We start from the raw sequence: 20,765 nt of genomic DNA on the forward strand, positions 1-20,765 counted from the left end.
TGTAGATCTGTTTGGGGTTGTGCGAAGACCCCAAAGCACTGAAGGTAGCTCGGTGACCCATGCGCCAGCGGCATGTCCCACCTCTCGCAGGAGTCGGGGCTTCAAACCTTGCAGAATAAGTCCATTCTCCCGCTCCGCTTGTCCATTGGATTGAGGATGCGCCACGGACGCAAAATCCACTCGGATTCCTTGGCTTGCACAGAAAGCTTTGAATCTGTCCGAGTCAAAGTTTGTCCCGTTGTCCGTGATTATGCTGTGAGGTACACCGAATCTGGAGATGATGTCCCTGACAAACTTGATGGTTGTTAGGGCGTCGAGCTTCTTGATGGGCTTGGCTTCAATCCATTTTGTGAACTTGTCGACTGCCACCAACAAATGTGTGTATCCTCCTTGGCCTGTCCTGAATGGACCGACTGTATCTAATCCCCATACTGCAAACGGCCACACAAGAGGGATTGTCTTCAACGCAGATATTGGTTTGTGGGACTTGTTGGAGTAGAACTGACAGCCTTCACATCGGTCGACCATATCTTTAGCCATTTCGTTTGCCTGCAACCAGAAGAAACCAGCTCTGAATGCTTTGGCGGCGATCACTCTCGAAGAGGCGTGATGACCGCAGGTTCCCGAGTGAATATCTTCCAGGATTAACTGTCCCTCCTTTGGGGAGATACATCGTTGAAGAACGCCTGAAACGCTTTCCTTGTACAACTGGCCATCAATGACAGTGAACGACTTCGACCTGCGGACTATCTGCCTGGCCTGGACTTCGTCTTCTGGTAATTCCTGCCTCGGGATATATGCAATGATCGGCACAGTCCAATCAGGGATGACAGCAAGAATCTCCATGATCAGATCAACCACAGCAGGTACGTCGACTTCAGTCGGATCTATCGAACTCTTTGGTTGTACTGGTTCCTCTGTGAAAGGATCTTCTTTGACTGAGGGAAGGTGGAGGTGCTCGAGGCAGACGTCACTCGGGACTGGTTTCCGAGTGGATCCGAGTTTTGTCAACTCATCAGCTGCTTGGTTCTTCAGTCGCGGAACATGGTGGAGTTCTAGACCTTCAAACTTCTTCTCGAGCTTCCTCACTGCATTGCAGTATGTGGTCATGGTGGGGTTCCTGACGTCCCACTCTTTCATCACTTGATTAACCACCAAATCCGAATCGCCATAGACCATTAGGCGACGGACGCCGAGTGCGATGGCCATACGCAGTCCATAAAGGAGAGCTTCGTACTCTACCTCATTGTTGGAGGAATCAAAGTGTATCTGCAGCACATATTTGAGTTTGTCGCCCTTTGGCGATACGATCACAACACCAGCGCCGGAGCCATTCAACATCTTGGACCCATCGAAGAACATTGTCCAATGAGCCGAGTAGATGTGGGTCGGTTGTTGTTGTTCTACCCATTCTGCTATGAAGTCAGCCAGAGCTTGAGACTTAATAGCTTTCTTGGCCTCGATCTTGATATCGCAGTACAACTTCTCCATTGCCCACTTCGCCACTCGGCCTGATGCGTCTCGATTGTGGAGGATTTCCGACAACGGAGCATCAGAAACGACAAACACCGAGTGGTCTTGGAAATAATAGGCCACCTTCTTCGCAGTCATGTAAATCCCGTAGATAACTTTTTGATAGTGGGGATACCTATGCTTGGAAGGAGTCAGGACTTCGGAGACGTAATACATTGGCCGCTGAACTTTGTATGCTTTGCCTTCTTCTTCTCGTTCGACTGTAAGAATAGTGGTGATGACTTGATTTGTAGCCGCGATATACAGAAGAAGGGGCTCTTTACTAAGCGGAGCAGTAAGAACCGGCTGGGTGGAAAGTAGGACTTTGAGGTCGTCGAATGCGACTTGGGCTTCATCTGTCCACTCGAAAGTATCTGATTTCTTCATGAGTCGGTACACAGGAAGTGCTTTCTCGCCGAGTCGACTGATAAACCTGCTCAAAACCGCTAGGCAACCAGTGAGCCGTTGAACATCGTGTATTCTGACCGGCCTCTCCATTCGGACGATGGTCCCGATCTTTTCGGGGTTGACATCGATCCCTCGTTCAGAAACAAAGAAACCGAGTAACTTTCCGCTGGGAACGCCGAATGAACACTTGGCGGGGTTGAGCTTGATATCGTACCTACGAAGGTTGGCGAATGTTTCTGCCAAGTCAGTTAACAGGTCGGAACCCTTGCGTGACTTGACTACGATATCATCCATATACGCCTCCACGTTCCGACCGATCTGGTCGAGGAGGCATTTTTGGATCATGCGCATGAAGGTAGCTCCTGCACTCTTCAAACCGAATGGCATGGGGTGATGAAGGCTGTTGTTAATTCATCGGGGCCATAGAGACGGATCTGATGATAGCCCGAGTAGGCATCAAGAAATGACAGACGCTCGCAACCCGCAGTCGAATCGACAATTTGATCGATGCGGGGGAGCGGAAAATGGTCTTTCGGGCAGACCTTATTGAGGTGTTTGAAGTCGATGTACATTCGGAGCGACTTGTCCTTCTTGGGAACCATGACAACATTGGCGAGCCACTCGGAGTGGTGAACCTCGCGAATGAAGTTGGCTGCCAAAAGCTTGGCTACCTCTTCTATTGGGGAACGTCGCATGGGAAACAAAAATTTTCCTACGCGCACGAAGACCTATCATGGTGATGTCCATTTACGAGAGGGGATGAGTGATCTACGTACCCTTGTAGACCATACAGCAGAAGCGTTAGTGAACGCGGGTGATGTAGTGGAACGTCCTCACATCCCTCGATCCGCCCCGCGAACAATTCCGCGATCAGTCCCACGATCTAGTACCGAACGGACGGCACCTCCGCGTTCAGCACACGTACAGCTCGACGATGATCTCGGCCTTCTTGATCCAGAAAGAGAGACGGAGAGGTAGAAGAGTTCTCCGGCAGCGTGACGGTGCTCCAGAGGTTGGTGATGATCTCGTCTCAGCAGGGCTCCGCCCGAGCTCCGCAGAAACGTGATCTAGAGGAAAAACCGAGGAGGTATGTGGTCGGGCTGCCGTGGAAAAGTCGTCTCAAATCAGCCCTAAAACCTTCGTATATATAGGTGGGAGAGGGGGGACCTTTCCTTGGGGCTCAAGGAGCCCCAAGGGGGTCGGCCGAGCCAAAGGGGGGAAGGTCTCCACCCCCCAAACCGAGTCCTACTTGGTTTGATGGGTGGAGTCCTTCTTTCCTTTCCCACCTCCTCCTTTTTTTTCTTTTCTCTTTGATTTTCTTCCTATGGCGCATAGGGCCTTCTTGGGCTGTCCCACCAGCCCACTAAGGGCTGGTTGCCACACCCAAGGCCTATGGGCTTCCCCGGGGTGGGTTGCCCCCCCCCCCCCCCCGGTGAACTCCCGGAACCCATTCGTCATTCCCGGTACATTCCCGGTAACTCCGAAAACCTTTCGGTAATCAAATGAGGTCATCCTATATATCAATCTTCGTTTCCAGACCATTCCGGAAACCCTCGTGACGTCCGTGATCTCATCCGGGACTCCGAACAACATTCGGCAACCAACCATATAACTCAAATACGCATAAAACAACGTCGAACCTTAAGTGTGCAGACCCTGCGGGTTCGAGAACTATGTAGACATGAACCTTGAGACTCCTCGGTCAATATCCAATAGCGGGACCTGGATGCCCATATTGGATCCTACATATTCTATGAAGATCTTATCGTTTGAACCTCAGTGCCAAGGATTCATATAATCCCGTATGTCATTCCCTTTGTCCTTCGGTATGTTACTTGCCCGAGATTCGATCGTCAGTATCCGCATACCTATTTCAATCTTGTTTACCGGCAAGTCTCTTTACTCGTTCCGTAATACAAGATCCCGCAACTTACACTAAGTCACATTGCTTGCAAGGCTTGTGTGTGATGTTGTATTACCGAGTGGGCCCCGAGATACCTCTCCGTCACACGGAGTGACAAATCCTAGTCTCGATCCATACTAACTCAACTAACACCTTCGGAGATACCTGTAGAGCATCTTTATAGTCACCCAGTTACGTTGCGACGTTTGATACACACAAAGCATTCTTCCGGTGTTAGTGAGTTATATGATCTCATGGTCATAGGAACAAATCTTGACACGCAGAAAACAGTAGCAACAAAATGACATGATCAACATGCTACGTCTATTAGTTTGGGTCTAGTCCATCACATGATTCTCCTAATGATGTGATCCTGTTATCAAGTAACAACACTTGCCTATGGCCAGGAAACCTTGGCCATCTTTGATCAACGAGCTAGTCAACTGGAGGCTTACTAGGGACAGTGTTTTGTCTATGTATCCACACAAGTATTGTGTTTCCAATCAATACAATTATAGCATGGATAATAAACGATCATCATGAACTAAGAAATATAATAATAACTAATTTATTATTGCCTCTAGGGCATATTTCCAACATCTTCTCCGATTGCCTTCCTCTTGTGCGCGGCGGACCGACGCAGGCGTTTTCGGACAGGCCGAGCGGTGGGATCCACATGCAGTCGGTGCTCAGCCAACTCCCTGGGTACACCTGGCATGTCAGAAGGTTTCCATGCGAAGATGTCCCAGTTCTCACAGAGGAATTGTGTGAGCTCGGCTTCCTATTTAGGATCGAGGGTGGTGGAGATGTTCGTCGGGGCAGCAGGGGCGTCCGTGAGGTGGATGCTGACCTTCTTCGTCTCTCCCGCCGACTGGAATGCAGACTCCGAAGCTGGGTTCTTTGAATGCATCAAGTCAGCGGGGTCGACTGTTTTCTTGTACTCGTCAAGCTCGTGGACGGCCATCTGCTGGTCGGCGATTCTTGATCCCTGCTGCAGACACTCTTCGGCCCGCTGTCGATTGCCCGTGATGGTGATCACACCTTTCGGGACTGGCATCTTCAGCTTCAGGTATACGTAACACGGACGGGCCATGAAACGCGCATACGCTGGGCGGCCCAGAATTGCGTGGTAAGCGCTCTGGAAGTCCACCACTTCGAACGTCAGCTTTTCCTTGCGGAAGTTCTTGTCGGAGCCGAAAGCGACGTCCAACGCGATCTGGCCGAGTGACTTGGCCTTTCGTCCAGGGACGACTCCATGGAACTGCATGTTGCTCTCGCTGAGTTTGGACATCGGAATGCCCATCCCCTTGAGAGTGTCGGCGTACATGATGTTCAAGCCACTCCCGCCGTCCATGAGGACTTTGCGCAGTCGGACTCCCTCCACCACCGGGTCGACGACCAGAGCCTGTCTTCCTGGGGTAGGTACGTGTGTCGGATGGTCTGACTGGTCAAAGGCGATCGCAGTCTGAGACCATTTGAGGAACTTGGGGTTGGTAGGGGTGGCCATGTTCACCTCCCTGTTCACCAGCTTCAGTCGACTCTTGCTCTCAATGTCAGCGAAAATCATCAGGGTTGCATGGACTTGGGGGAACGGATCCTCCTCACTCGGTTGCCCTTCTCACTCGGTTGCCCTTCGCTGAACCCCTGGATCAGGAGGCGACACAGTCGAGTGGTATGCTTCGCATATATGGGGTTGCCCTCTTCATCCATCTTCGTATGAACCGGACATGGCTGGTCCAGGATGGGGTTATTGAACTGCTTCTTCTTGGGGGTGAACTGAGCCTTCCCTTTGCCCTTGAACTTGGCATTGGTTACGGCTGCAGCTTCTTCCTGCGGAGAAGACGGAGCTTTCTGCTTCTGCTTCCGAGTGTTATTCCCATCTCCATCGGCGACTGTTTTGTGTTTCCTGCTTCAGATGCGGTCCCCTTCTTCGCCATTTGCATAGCGTGTTGCTATCTCCATCATCTTGCTCATGGAGATGTCGCCTGTTCGGCCGAACTTCAGGTACAGATCTCTGTACCGCACGCCTGCCTTGAAGGCGCAGACTGCTTGATGCTCGGTGACGTTCCCCACCGTGTGGTAGAGAGTTGTCCAACGCTGAATGAAATCACGCAGGGCCTCATTCTGCTTCTGGACGCAGTGCTGGAGTTCCACGAGGCCAGCAGGGCGCTTGCACGTCCCTTCAAAGGTCCTGATGAACACTCGGGCCAGATCTGCCCAGCTGTAGATGGTTGAGGGGGCCAACTGGTTCAGCCACGCTCGCGCCAAGCCGTCGAGCATCAGAGGGAGGTGCTTCATGGCGACATGGTCGTCTCCTCCTCCGATCTGGACTGCTACTCGGTAATCATCCAGCCACTTTTCTGGCTTGGACTCTCTTGTAAACTTGCTAATTCCCGTCGCCAATCGGAAGTTGGGAGGGATGTCAGCCGAACGGATGGCTCGACTGAAACACTCGGGACCAGAAACGATGGTCCTGCTTCCACTCGGACGGTCAATATCGTAACCGTCGCGGTGGGCTCGGCCCCTGTCGACCCTCCGCTGGGCGATATGCCCTCTCGCGTCGGGCCTTGGGTCATAAGTGCCGCCGACTGAACGCCGATCATCATGATGTCGGGGCCAGTAGGGCCCACCCCGCGGATGGGTGCGTGAAAGGCGACGATCTTCGGGATTTATGGAACGACTGCCTCCGGTGTGTCGCTGATGAGAACCAGGGCTATGAACTGACCGATGCGTATTCCCGTGAACAGAACTATTGTAGATCCTGTTGTGCGACTGGGAGACCGCCGAATTTTGCTGTTGCGCCGTGTGCAACAGGGCACGGATTTGCTCGATCCCCCTGCCAACCTCTGAATCAGTCGGCTGGAGGGAATCGGCTATCTTGGCAGCCGCGGCCAAGTTGAGGAGCGGTGTGCAGAACAGCTCCACGATGCTACGCCGAGTGTGCCGACTGGCAGAACGGCGAGGCGGACGACGCGCATCGGATGTTTCGCCGATCTCGTGCTCGTTCCGGCCAGCTTGACGGGGATCTTCATGGGAATTGGCCATGTGTACTTCTGCTGCAGGCCCGCGACCCGCGTACTCGGAAGGAAACTCATTCGGAACCGAGCCCGAGCGCTGGGACGGCGGGGCAACCACAACTGACTCTAGAACCGCCACTTTTGAAGACGCGTTCTGGCGCGCCTCGGCGTGTTGCACCCAACGACAGTGCGCTATAGCCCATGAAACTCGCCCGAAACGACAAAAACAGCGAGTTTTTGCGATGTCTCGATAGCCATGCACAGGGTTCATGAAGCATCAAAACTCGACCAGGGATCCCAAAACAATGCGCTATAGCCCACGAAACTGGCCCGAATGACAAAAACACCAAGTTTTTGTGAGGTCTTGATAGGAGTGCACGGGGTTCATGGAGCATCAAAAATCGATCCAGGCCCCAAAACAGTGCGCTATGGCCCACGAAAGTGGCCTGAAACGACAAAAACACCAAGTTTTTGTGATGTCTCGATAGCCAAGCACATGGTTCACGGAGCATCAAAAATTGATCCGTGACCCCGAAATAGTGCGTTATAGCCCATGAAACTGGCCCGAAATGACAAAAACACCAAGTTTTTCGGACGTCTCGATAGCCGTGAACATGGTTGAGGGAGCATCAAAAATAGACCCAAGACCCCAAAACACTTCTCTATATCCCACGAAACTCTCTCTAAACGATAAAAACACAGGGTTTTTGCGGCGTCTCGATAATCGTGCACAGGGTTCATGGAGAATCAAAAATCAACCCGGGACCCCCAAAACAGTGCGATATAGCCCACGAAACTGGCCCGAAATGACAAAAACGCCGAGTTTTTGCGATGTCTCGTTAGCTACGCACATGGTTCATGGATCATCAAAAATCAACCCGGGACCCCCAAAACAGTGCGTTATAGCCCATGAAACTAGCCCGAAACAACAAAAACAACTTGTTTGTCTAACGTCTCGATAGTCGTGCACAAGGTTCATGGAGCATCAAAAGTCGAACTAGAACCCCAAACATTGGGCTATAGCCCACGAAACTGGCATGAAACGACAAAAACAATGACTTGTGCAATATCTCGATAGCCGTGCACAGGGTTCATGCTGAATCAAAAATCGAATCGGGACCCGAAAACGGTGCACTATAGCCCACGAAACTCGCCCGAAACGACAAAAACAATGAGTTTTTGCGCGTCTCAATAACCATGCAAAGGGTCCATGCAGCATAAAAAAATCAATCCACGCCCCAAAACAGTGCGCTATGGCCCACGAAAGTGGCGTGAAACGACAAAAACACCAAGTTTTTGTGATGTCTCGATAGCCGAGCACAGAGTTCATGGAGCATCAAAAATTGATCCGTGACCCCAAAATAGTGCGTTATAGCCCACGAAACTGGCCCAAAATGACAAAAACAACGGGTTTTGCAACATCTCGATAGCCGTGCACACGGTTCATGGAGCATCAAAAATCGACCCGGGTGTCCAAAACAATGCGCTATACCCCACGAAACTAGCCTGAAACGACAAAAACAATGAATTTTTGCGACGTCTCGATAGCCGTGCACAAGGTTTGTGGAGCATCGAAAGTGGACCCGGGACCCCAAAACAGTGCGCTATAGCCCACGAAACTCACCCGAAATGAAAAAACAACGAGATTTTACGACGTCTCTATAGCCGTGCAGATGGTTCATGAAGCATCAAAAATCGACCCGGAACCCCAAAACACCGCGTTATAGCCCACAAATAAGCTCGAAACGACAAAAACACCAAGATTTTGCGATGTCTCAATAGCCATGCAAACAGTTCATGGAGCATCAAAAATCGACCCGGGACCCCGAAACAGTACGCTATAGCCCACGAAACGGCCCGAAACGACAAAAACACCGAGTTTTAGTGATGTCCCGGTAGTCGTGCACACGGTTCACGGAGCATCGAAAATCGAATCGGGACCCCAAAACAGTGCGATATAGCCCACGAAACTCGCCAGAACGACAAAAAAACGAGTTTCCGTGACATCTCGATAGCCGTGCACACGGTTCATGGAGCATCAAAAAATCGACCCGGGACCCGAAAACACTACGCTATAGCCGACGAAACTTGCCCGAAACGACAAAAACAATGAGTTTTTGCGACGTCTTGATAACCGTGCAAAGGGTTCATGGATCATCAATAATCGATCCGGGACCCCAAAACAGTGCGCTATGGCCCACGAAATAGGCTTGAAACGACAAAACAACGATTTTTTGTGATGTCTCGATAGCCGTGCACAGGGATCATGGAGCATCAAAAATCAATCCGGAAGCCCAAACAGTGCGCTATAGCCCATGAAATAGGCTCGAAATGACAAAAACACAAGTTTTTGCGATGTGTCGATAGTCGTGCACACGGTTCATGGAGCATCAAAAATCACGCCGGTACCACAAAACAGTGCGCTATAGCCCATGAAATAGGCTCGAAACGACAGAACAACGATTTTTTGCGACATCTCGGTAGTCGTGCACACGGTTCATGAAGCAACAAAAATCGACCCGGGACCCCGAAACAATGTGCAACCCACGAAACTAGCCCGAAATGACAAAAACAACGTGTTTTTGCGATGTCTCGATAGCCGTTCATAGGGTTCATGGAGCATCAAAAATTGACTCGGGACACCAACACAGTGCGCTATAGCCCATGAAACTCGGCCGAAACGACAAAAACATCGAGTTTTTGCGACGTCTCGATAGCCATGCACAGAGTTCATGAAGCATCAAAAATCGACCAGGGACCCCAAAACAATGCGCTATAGCCCACGAAACTGGCGTGAAACGACAAAAACACCAAGTTTTTGTGATGTCTTGATAGCCAAGCACAGGGTTCACGAAGCAACAAAAATTGATCCGTGACCCCAAAATAGTGCGTTATAGCCCATGAAACTGGCCCGAAATGACAAAAACACCAAGTTTTTCGGACGTCTCGATAGCCGTGAACATGGTTGAGGGAGCATCAAAAATCGACCCAAGACCCCCAAACACTTCGCTATATCCCACGAAACTCACAGTAAAAACTCTAAACGATAAAAACACTGAGTTTTTACAGCGTCTCGATAATCGTGCACAGGGTTCATGGAGAATCAAAAATCAACCCGGGATCCCCAGAACAGTGCGATATAGCCCACGAAACTGGCCCGAAATGACAAAAACACCGAGTTTTTGCGTTGTCTTGTTAGCTGCGCACATGGTTCATGGATCATCATAAATCAACCCGGGACCCCCAAAATAGTGCTTATAGCCCATGAAACTAGCCCGAAACAGTAAAAACAACATGTTTGTCTAACGTCTCGATAGTCGTGCACAAGGTTCATGGAGCATCAAAAATCAAACTAGAACCCCAAACATTGGGCTATAGCCCACGAAACTGGCATGAAACGACAAAAAACAACGACTTGTGCAATATCTCGATAGCCGTGCACAGGGTTCATGCTGAATCAAAAATCGAATCGGGACCCGAAAACGGTGCACTATAGCCCACGAAACTCGCCCGAAACGTCAAAAACAATGAGTTTTTACGACGACTCAATAACCATGTAAAGGGTTCATGGATCATCAAGAATCGACCCGGGACCCAAAACCAGTGCGCTATGGCCCATGAAATAGGCTTGAAATGACAAAAACAACGATTTTTTGAGACGTCTCGATAGCTATGCACAGGGTTCATGGAGCATCAAAAATTGATCCAGGCCCCAAAACAGTGTGCTAGCCCAAGAAAGTGGCCCGAAACGACAAAAACACCAAGTTTTGCGACGTCTCGATAGCCGTGCACACGGTTCATGGAGCATCAAAAATCGATTCCGGACACCAAAACAGTGCGCTATAGCCAACCAAACTTGCCCGAAACGACAAAAACAACGAGTTATTGGGACGTCTCGATAGCCATGCACATTGTTCATGCAGCATCAAAAATCAATCACGGACCTAAAATCAATGCGCTATAGCCCACGAAAGTGGCCGGAAACGACAAAAACACCTAGTTTTTTCGATGTCTCGATAGCTGTGCACAGAGTTCATGGAGCATAAAAAATGGATCCAGGCTCCAAAACAATGCGCTATAGCCCACGAAAGTGGCCCGAAACGACAAAAACACAAGTTTTTGTGATATCTCGATAGTCGTGCACACGCTTCATGGAGCATCGAAAATTGATACGTGACCCCAAAACAGTGCGTTATAGCCCACGAAACTGGCCCGAAATGACAAAAACAATGAGTTTTCGTGACGTCTCGATATATGTGCATAGGGTTCATGCAACATCAAAAATCGACTCGGGACACAAACACAGTGCGCTATATTCCACAAAATAGGCTCAAAACGACAAAAACAACGAGTTTTTGCGACGTCTCGATAGCCGTGCACGGGGTTCATGGAGATCAAAAATCGACCCGGGACCCGAAAAAAGTGCGCTATGGCCCACGAAATAGGCGCGAAACCACAAAAACGACAAGTTTTTTACGACATCTCGATAGTTGTGCACAGGGTTCATGGAGCATCAAAAATAGATTCGGGACACCAAAAGAGTGCGCTATAGCCCACGAAACTGGCCCGAAATGACAAAACACCGAGTTTGTGCGACGTCTCGATAGTCGTGCACACGGTTCATGGAGCATCTAAAATCGATCCAGGCCCCAAAACAGTGCGCTACAGCCCACGAAAGTTGCCGGAAACGACAAAAACACCGAGTTTTTGCGATGTCTCAATATTTCTGCACAGAGTTCATGCAGCATCAAAAATCGATTCAGGCCCGAAAACAGTGCTCTATAGCCCACGAAAGTGGCACGAAACGACAAAAACCCCAAGTTTTTGTGATGTCTTGATAGTCGTTTACATGGTTCATGGAGCATCAAAAATTAATCCGTGACCCAAAAGCAGTGCGTTATATAGCCCACGAAACTGGCCCGAAATGACGAAAACACCAAGTTTTTCGGAGGTCTCGATACCCGTGCACATGGTTCACGCAGCATCAAAAATCTACCTGGGCTCCCATAACAGTGTGCTAAATCCCACGAAACTCTCCCGAAACGATAAAAACACTGAGTTTATGCGACGTCTAGATAACCGTGCACAGGGTTCATGGAGCATCAAAAATCAACCCGGAACCCAAAAATGGTGCGCCATAGCGCATGAAACTGGCCCGAAAGAACAAAAAACCCGAGTTTTCCTGAAGTCTCGATAGCCGTGCACATGATTCATGGAGCATCGAAAATCGACCCGGGACCCCAAAACAGTGCGCCATAGCCCACAAAACTCGCCCGAAACGACAAAAACAACAAGTTTTTGCTACGTCTCGATAACCGTGCACCTGGTTTATAGAGCATAAAAAATCAACCTGGGACCCCCAAAATACTCCGTCCCACGAAACAGGCCCGAAACGACAAAAACAACGTGTTTTTCCTATGTCTCGATAGTCGCGTGAAGTGTTCATGGAGCATGCAAAATCGACCCGGAACCCCAAATAGTGCGCTATAGCCCTCGAAACTAGATCGACACGACAAAACACGGAGTTTTTGTGACGTCTCGATAGTCGTGCACACGGTTCACGGAGCATAAAAAATTGAATCGGGACCCCGAAATAGTGCGATATAGCCCACGAAACTCGCGAGAACGACAAAAACAACGAGTTTCTCCGACATCTCGATAGCCGTGCACACGGTTCATGGAGCATCAAAAAATCGACCCGGGACCCCAAAACACTGCGTTATAGCCGACGAAACTCGCTCAAAACGACAAAAACAATGAGTTTTTGCGATGTCTTGATAACCGTGCAAAGGGTTCATGCATCATCAATAATCGACCCGGGACCCCAAAACAGCGCGCTATGGCCCACGAAATAGGCTTGAAACGACAAAACAACGATTTTTGTGACGTCTCGATAGCCGTGCACAGGGATCATGGAGGACCAAAAATCAATCCTGAACCCCCAAACAGTGCGCTATAGCCCATGAAATAGGCTCGAAATGACAAAAACACCAAGTTTTTGCGATGTTTCAATAGCCGTGCACACGGTTCATGGAGCATCAAAAATCACGCTCGGACCACAAAACAGTGCGCTATAGCCCACGAAATAGGCTCAAAACGACAAAACATCGATTTTTTGCGACATCTTGATAGTCGTGCACACGGTTCATGGACCAACAAAAATCGACCCGGGACCCTGAAACAATGCGCGACCCACGAAACTAGCCCGAAATGACAAAAACAACGTGTTTTTGCGACGTCTCGATAGCCGTTCATAGGGTTCATGGAGCATCAAAAATTGACTCGAGACCCCAAAACGGTGCGCTATAGCCCATGAAACTCGCCCGAAACGACAAAAAACAGCGAGTTTTTGCGACGTCTCGATAGCCATGCATAGGGTTCATGAAGCATCAAAAATGGACCAGGGACCCCAAAACAATGCGCTATAGCCCACGAAACTGGCCTGAAATGACAAAAACAATGAGTTTTTGTGAGGTTGCACAAGGTTCATGGACCATCAAAAATCGATCCACGCCCCAAAACAATGCGCTATAGCCCATGAAAGTGCCGGAAACGACAAAAACACCGAGTTATTCTGCGATGTCTCGATAGGTGTGCAGAGAGTTCATGCAGCATAAAAAATCAATCCAGGCCCCAAAACAGTGCACTATAGCCCACGAAAGTGGCGTGAAACGACAAAAACACCAAGTTTTTGTGATGTCTCGATAGCCGAGCACAGGGTTCATGGAGCATCAAAAATTGATCCGTGACCCCGAAATAGTGCGTTATAGCCCACGAAACTGGCCCAAAATGACAAAAACAACGAGTTTTGCAACATCTCGATAGCCGTGCACACGGTTCATGGAGCATCAAAAATCGACCCGGGTGTCCAAAACAATGCGCTATACCCCACGAAACTAGCCTAAAACGACAAAAACTATGAGTTTTTACGACGTCTCGATAGCCGTGCACAAGGTTTGTGGAGCATCGAAAATGGACCTGGGACCCCAAAACAGTGCGCTATAGACCACGAAACTGACCCGAAATGAAAAAACAACGAGCTTTTGCGACGTCTCTATAGCCGTGCACATGGTTCATGAAGCATCAAAAATCGACCCGGAACCCCAAAACACCGCGTTATAGCCCCCAAATAAGCTCGAAACGACAAAAACACCAAGATTTTGCGATGTCTCGATAGCCATGCAAACAGTTCATGGGGCATCAAAAATCGACCCAGGACCCCGAAACAGTACGCTATAGCCCACGAAAGCGGCCCGAAACGACAAAAACACCGAGTTTTGGGATGTCTCGATAGGCGTGCACAGGGTTCATGGAGGATAAAAATCGACCTGGGGCCCCAAAACAGTGGGTTATAGCCCACGATACTGGCCTCAAATGACAAGAACACCGAGTTTTTCCGATATCTCGATAGTCGTGCACACGGTTCATGCAGCATCAAAAATCAACCCGGAACCCCAAAACGGTGCGCCATAGCGCATGAAACTGGCCCGAAAGGACAAAAAACCCGAGTTTTCGTGACGTCTCGATAGCCCTGCACAGGGCTCATGGAGCATCGAAAATCCACCCGGGACCCCAAAAGAATGCGCTATAGCCCATGAAACTGACCCGAAATGACAAAAACAATGAGCTTCTACGACGTCTCTATAGTCGTGCACATGGTTCATAGAGCATCAAAAATCGTCATGGGACCCCAAAAAAGTACGCTATAGCCCACGAAACTCGCCCGAAACGACAAAAACAACGAGTTTTTGCGACGTCTCGATAGTCGTGCACATGGTTCATAGAGCATAAAAAATCAACCTCGGACCCCCAAAATAGTGCGTCCCTCGAAACTGACCCGAAACGACAAAAACAACGTGGTTTTTCCTATTTCTCGATAGTCGTGCGAAGGGTTCATGAAGCATCCAAAATCGACCCGGAACCTCAAGTAGTGCGCTATAGCCCACGAAACTAGCTCGAAACGACAAAAACACAAAGTTTTTGTGACATCTCGATAGCCGTGAACAGGGTTTACGGTGCATAAAAAATCAACCCGGGACCCACAAAACAGTGTGTTATGCCCACGAAACATGCCAAAACGACAAAACAACGAGTTTTTGCAATGTCTCGATAGCTGTGCACAGGGTTCATGCTGAATCAAAAATCGAATCGGGACCCGAAAACGGTGCACTATAGCCCACGAAACTCGCCCGAAACGAAAAAAACAATGAGTTTTTGCGACGACTCAATAACCATGCAAAGGGTTCATGGATCATCAAGAATCGACCCGGGACCCAAAACCAGTGCGCTATGGCCCACGGAATAGGCTTGAAATGACAAAAACAACGATTTTTGAGATGTCTCGATAGCTATGCACAGGGTTCATGGAGCATCAAAAATTGATTCGGGACACCAAAACAGTGTGCTAGCCCAAGAAAGTGGCCCGAAACGACAAAAACACCAAGTTTTTGCGACGTCTCGATAGCCGTGCACACGGTTCATGGAGCATCAAAAATCGATTCGGGACACCAAAACAGTGCGCTATAGCCGACGAAACTTGCCCGAAACGACAAAAACAACGAGTTTTTGCGACGTCTCGATAGCCATGCCCATTGTTCATGCAGCATCAAAAATCAATCACGGACCTAAAAACAATGCGCTATAGCCCACGAAAGTGGCTGAAACGACAAAAACACCTAGTTTTTTTTATGTCTCGATAGCTGTGCACAGAGTTCATGGAGCATAAAAAATGGATCCAGGCTCCAAAACAATGCGCTATAGCCCACGAAAGTGGCCCGAAACGACAAAAACACAAGTTTTTGTGATATCTCGATAGTCGTGCACACGGTTCATGGAGCATCGAAAATTGATCCGTGACCCCAAAACAGTGCGTTATAGCCCACGAAACTGGCCCAAAGTGACAAAAACAATGAGTTTTTGTGACGTCTCGATATCCGTGCATACGGTTCATGCAACATCAAAAATCGACTCGGGACCCAAACACAGTGCGTATAGTCCACAAAATAGGCTCAAAACGACAAAAACAATGAGTTTTTGCGACATCTTGATAACCGTGCAAAGGGTTCATGGATCATCAATAATCGATCCGGGACCCCAAAATAGTGCGCTATGGCCGACGAAATAGGCTTGAAACGACAAAACAATGATTTTTTGTGATGTCTCGATAGCCGTGCACACGGATCATGGAGCATCAAAAATCAATCCGGAACCCCAAACAGTGCACTATAGCCCATGAAATAGGCTCGAAATGACAAAAACACAAGTTTTTGCGATGTGTCGATAGTCGTGCACACGCTTCATGGAGCATCAAAAATCACGCCGGTACCACAAAACAGTGCGCTATAGCCCATGAAATAGGCTCGAAACGACAAAACAACGATTTTTTGCGACGTCTCGATAGTCGTGCACACGGTTCATGGAGCAACAAAAATCGACCTGGGACCCCGAAACTGTTGGGGAACGTCGCATGGGAAACAAAAAATTTCCTACGCGCACGAAGACCTATCATGGTGATGTCCATCTACGAGAGGGGATGTGTGATCTACGTACCCTTGTAGACCGTACAGCAGAAGCGTTAGTGAACGCGGTTGACGTAGTGGAACGTCCTCACGTCCCTCGATCCGCCCCGTGAACCGTCTCGCGATCAGTCCCACGATGTAGTGCCGAACGGACGGCACCTCCGCGTTCAGCACACGTACAGCTCGACGATGATCTCGGCCTTCTTGATCCAGCAAGAGAGACGAAGAGGTAGAAGAGTTCTCCGGCAGCGTGACGGTGCTCCGGAGGTTGGTGATGATCTTGTCTCAGCACGGCTCCGCCCGAGCTGTGCAGAAACGCGATCTAGAGGAAAAATCGGGGAGGTATGTGGTCGGGCTGCCGTGGAAAAGTCGTCTCAAATCAGCCCTAAAACCTCCGTATATATAGGGGGAGAGGGGGAGCCTCGCCTTGGGGCGAGCCCCAAGGGGGTCGGCCGAGCCAAGGGGGGAAGGTCTCCCCCCCCCAAACCGAGTCCAACTTGGTTTGGTGGGTGGAGTCCTTCTTCCCTTTCCCACCTCCTAATTTTTTTTTCTTTTCTCTTTGATTTTCTTCCTATGGCGCATAGGGCCTTCTTGGGCTGTCCCACCAGCCCACTAAGGGCTGGTGTGCCACCCCCCAGGCCTATGGGCTTCCCCGGGGTGGGTTGCGCCCCCCCCCCCCCCCGGTGAACTCCCGGAACCCATTCGTCATTCCCAGTACATTCCCGGTAACTCCAAAAACCTTCCGGTAATCAAATGAGGTCATCCTATATATCAATCTTCGTTTCCGGACCATTCCGGAAACCCTCGTGTGACATTCACGACTTTTGCTACAGTAATTATTGTGATTAAGCTACAGTGATCACCCGCTAATGATGCCACGTCATCGAATTTCCATCTCAGACCCGCGTTGATTCAAGCCTATCCGGATTCAAAATTAGAAAGCAAAAGAAAAGGTACTTCATAAGTTCATTACAAATATTAAAAGAATATGTATATGCAAGAGAGAATTAGAGGTATGGATAATAAATTGTAAAAAAAAGTATAAGAAAAGTATTTAAAAAGAAAGTTAAATAGTATATTAAATAATAAAAGATAGAAAAAAAATCAACCGGCCCAACTGGGCCAAAAGGCCCAGCCGGCCACCCCCCATCCCGCAAACCCTAGCCACCCCCGCCCCCCTGGCGAGGGAGCCGCCACCTCTCCCTCCCCCCTCGCTACTCCCTCCCCCCCTGGGCGCCGCCAGCCTCCCCCTCGTGGGGGGCCCCACCCACCCACGCTCTCTCTCTCTCCCGTAACCCTCCCCCACGAGAGCCCCCTCTCTCGGTCCTCTCCCCCACCCCACCGACACATCTCTCCCTCCCCACGATCCCTCCTCTCCCGTCGCCCCAGATCCCTCCTCCTCCTCCCGCCGGCGAGCCCCCACGGCCTCCTCCTCCTCCGGCGGCGAGCCGCCCCCCTCACGGCCTCCTCCTTCCCGCGGCGAGCCCCGGCCCCCCTCGGTCCTCCTTCCCGCGGTGAGCCCCGCCCCCCCCCCCCCGGTCCTCCTTCCCGCTGCGAGCCCCGGCCCCCCTCGGCCCTCCTTCCCGCCGGCGAGCCGCCCCCCCCTCGGCCTCCACCCCGCCGGCAGGGGCCCCGGCCTCCTCGAGGTCCCTCTTGCCGGCCTCACCCACTCCGGCCGGCTCCATCTCCGGGGGCCCCTCCTCACCGGGGCCCCTCTCGGCGAACCTCCGGCCGGCTCCTCCTCGCCGGCACGCCTGTCTTCACCGGAACCGCGTCATCACCGTCACCTTCACCTTCGTGCGAACTCCGGCTTCATCGGGCCGTCTCGTCACCGTCGGTGAGCCCCTCCTCGGGCTCCTCCCACCATGTCGTTCTCCTCGCCGCCCTGGTTCCGTTCCGGCAAACGAGGCCACGATCCATCGACGGTAGACTCCGGTAGGAGGGATAGAAGTTTATGTTCTTCTAGGTTGAGTTGGAGCAGAGAGAGTTCTTTGTCTCTCTGTTAGCAGAGAGGGAGATGAGAGTTTTGAGAGAAAGAAAATAGAAAACAAATGTTGTATTCCATATGTATGTATGTATGTATGTATTTGATACCCGTATTTATGTATGTATTGCGTATATAGATATTGGAGGAATACGATATTTGCGTGTTTATATCTATGGAAAAAATCGAGTAAATGGCCTTGGTTCACTTACCCGTGGGGCCAATACACCCGCTGTCTATGACAGGGAGGCCCCACGCGAGAGTTAATAAAAATAATAAAAATAATGTTTTTATTAAATAAATAGATAAAATAATTAATTAATGAGTTTATGAATTAGTTAAATAGATATATTAGTTAAATTAATTAATTAGAATAATTAGAGTATGACACGTGGGTCCCCCACTAAATTAATCTGATTAATTAATAATTAATCTTAATAAAAACTTGTGCCTATGACGTTCGGGACCCGCTGGTCGGTTGACCGGTCAAATGTTGATGTGAGCCTGACATCGCGATGATGCCATAATGGGATTTTATTAAATCATTTAAATCTGTTTTTAATTCCTAAATAATTAATAAAACTTTAAAAATTAATATAAAATAATTCGTAAGTCAGATCAAATTATTTTCAACATGAAAGTTGATCAGCAAAACGAGACGAACCCGGATACACGGTCCATTCGTCTGTCACGCGTCCCTAGCATAGCAAACTTGGAACTTTTCCATCGTTTCCAGTATAACCGATAGTAGCCCGAGACCCGGAAAATATCGTCAGATATTCTTTCGACCCGTCTATGACGGATGTTGCTGCGTTAGCTCATGTCTAGCCTGCATCTTGCCATGTCATGCTTTGTGTTGCACCGTTGCTATTATTTATTGTTTCTTCCCCCTCTTCTTACCGGTAGACCCCGAGACTGACGCTGCTGCCGGGTACATCTACGACCCTGCCGATCAGTCCTTTGCCACAGAGCAGCAAGGCAAGCAAACCCCCCTTGATCATTCCTATATCGCCTATGTCTTTCTTCCTACTACTTGCATTAGTATTGTGCTACTGTTGTAGTTAGCTCCTATATCTGATGCATAGCCTGTTTTTGATGAACTGCTACTTTCAGTCCTGTACTTTAAATATGCTTAGTATAGGTGGAGCAGTCATCCCCTCAGACCCCGTAGTCCAGTTGCCCCGCTTGTTTTTCAATCTCGATCTCTGATCGACGAGCCAGACCCGACACAGCACATTCACCCCCCTTCGTTGTACGACGCTATAGGGATACTATCGGGTACCGAGGGTGACACCTCGTTAAGTACTCATAATGATATCTCTGTAGTATAGCTAGTCGGTCGTGGTTATCGAGGGTGATTCCTCTTTCACCATTCCCGATGACGCCTCTGTCGTGCAACCCCGCGAGTGTGGGACCCCCGAGGGTGATTCCTCTAAGCCCACCTTGACGGGTACATCGTTCGGAATCCAACGAGGGTGATACCTCGTATTCCCCCGATGTTGCAACCACACAGTTACTTGACCATGTTACTGGGATCATTGGTGATTAGTTGTAAGACGGGTGGATTCCCGTGAGACTGTGTTGCTGGCCTAATTAAAATGCTAATGGATTTGGGTATTTGATCTGGGTTGGTCGGAGACCTTTTCGCACTAACCGGCTACGCGGGAAGAATTATGGGTACTCGGCGTCGCGGTATCAGCCGAAGCTTTTCAGATGCCGGCAGTGTAGCGGCGCGTGCCCGAGCGGTCCCGAGATGCATCGCGCTTGTGATTAAGGGATGCTAGGACTGACGTCGGCCGCCCATGCCACGTGCAGGAGCGTGAAGGGGAACTGGGCCCATGAACCCTTTGTGCTTAGGATTTAGACCAGCGGGCTGGCCTCTCTGATTAGTCTTAGGTGGGGCTGCGACGTGTCGATATTCCGAGGGCGGGCAGGACCCAGAAAATTATGTCCGGCGAGAGTGTTATCGAGCGTGACGGGACATGTGGTGCACCCCTACAGGGATGAAAATTAACTATTCGGATAGCCGTGTCCACGGTTACAAGACGACTTGGAGTTGTGCCCCGATCTTATACAACTACAATTGTTACTTAACTGGAATTAGTTTGCCTCGGGATTGCTTCCTCGCAGGGAGTCGAGGGAGGATCTTTAGGCGTGACCTCACTTTATTATTGCTGCAACAATATGACTATTAATGTTTTACCCCCCCCCCCCTGTTCTACTCTCGTCTATTGCTGCAAGACCCTGAAGATGCCAGTCTTCGATATGACTAGGCCTTCTCTCTCTATTCTCGCATTGCTGCAGTCAGTCCACATATAACCCCCTTCTTTGATACTGATGCATAATTAGAATAGTTCTGATGTAAGACTTGCGAGTACTTTGGATGAATACTTACCGCTGCTTTGCTCCCCCCTTGTTCCCTT

Source organism: Hordeum vulgare, chromosome 4H (assembly GCF_904849725.1).
Source record: "Hordeum vulgare subsp. vulgare chromosome 4H, MorexV3_pseudomolecules_assembly, whole genome shotgun sequence".
Taxonomy (NCBI): domain Eukaryota; kingdom Viridiplantae; phylum Streptophyta; class Magnoliopsida; order Poales; family Poaceae; genus Hordeum; species Hordeum vulgare.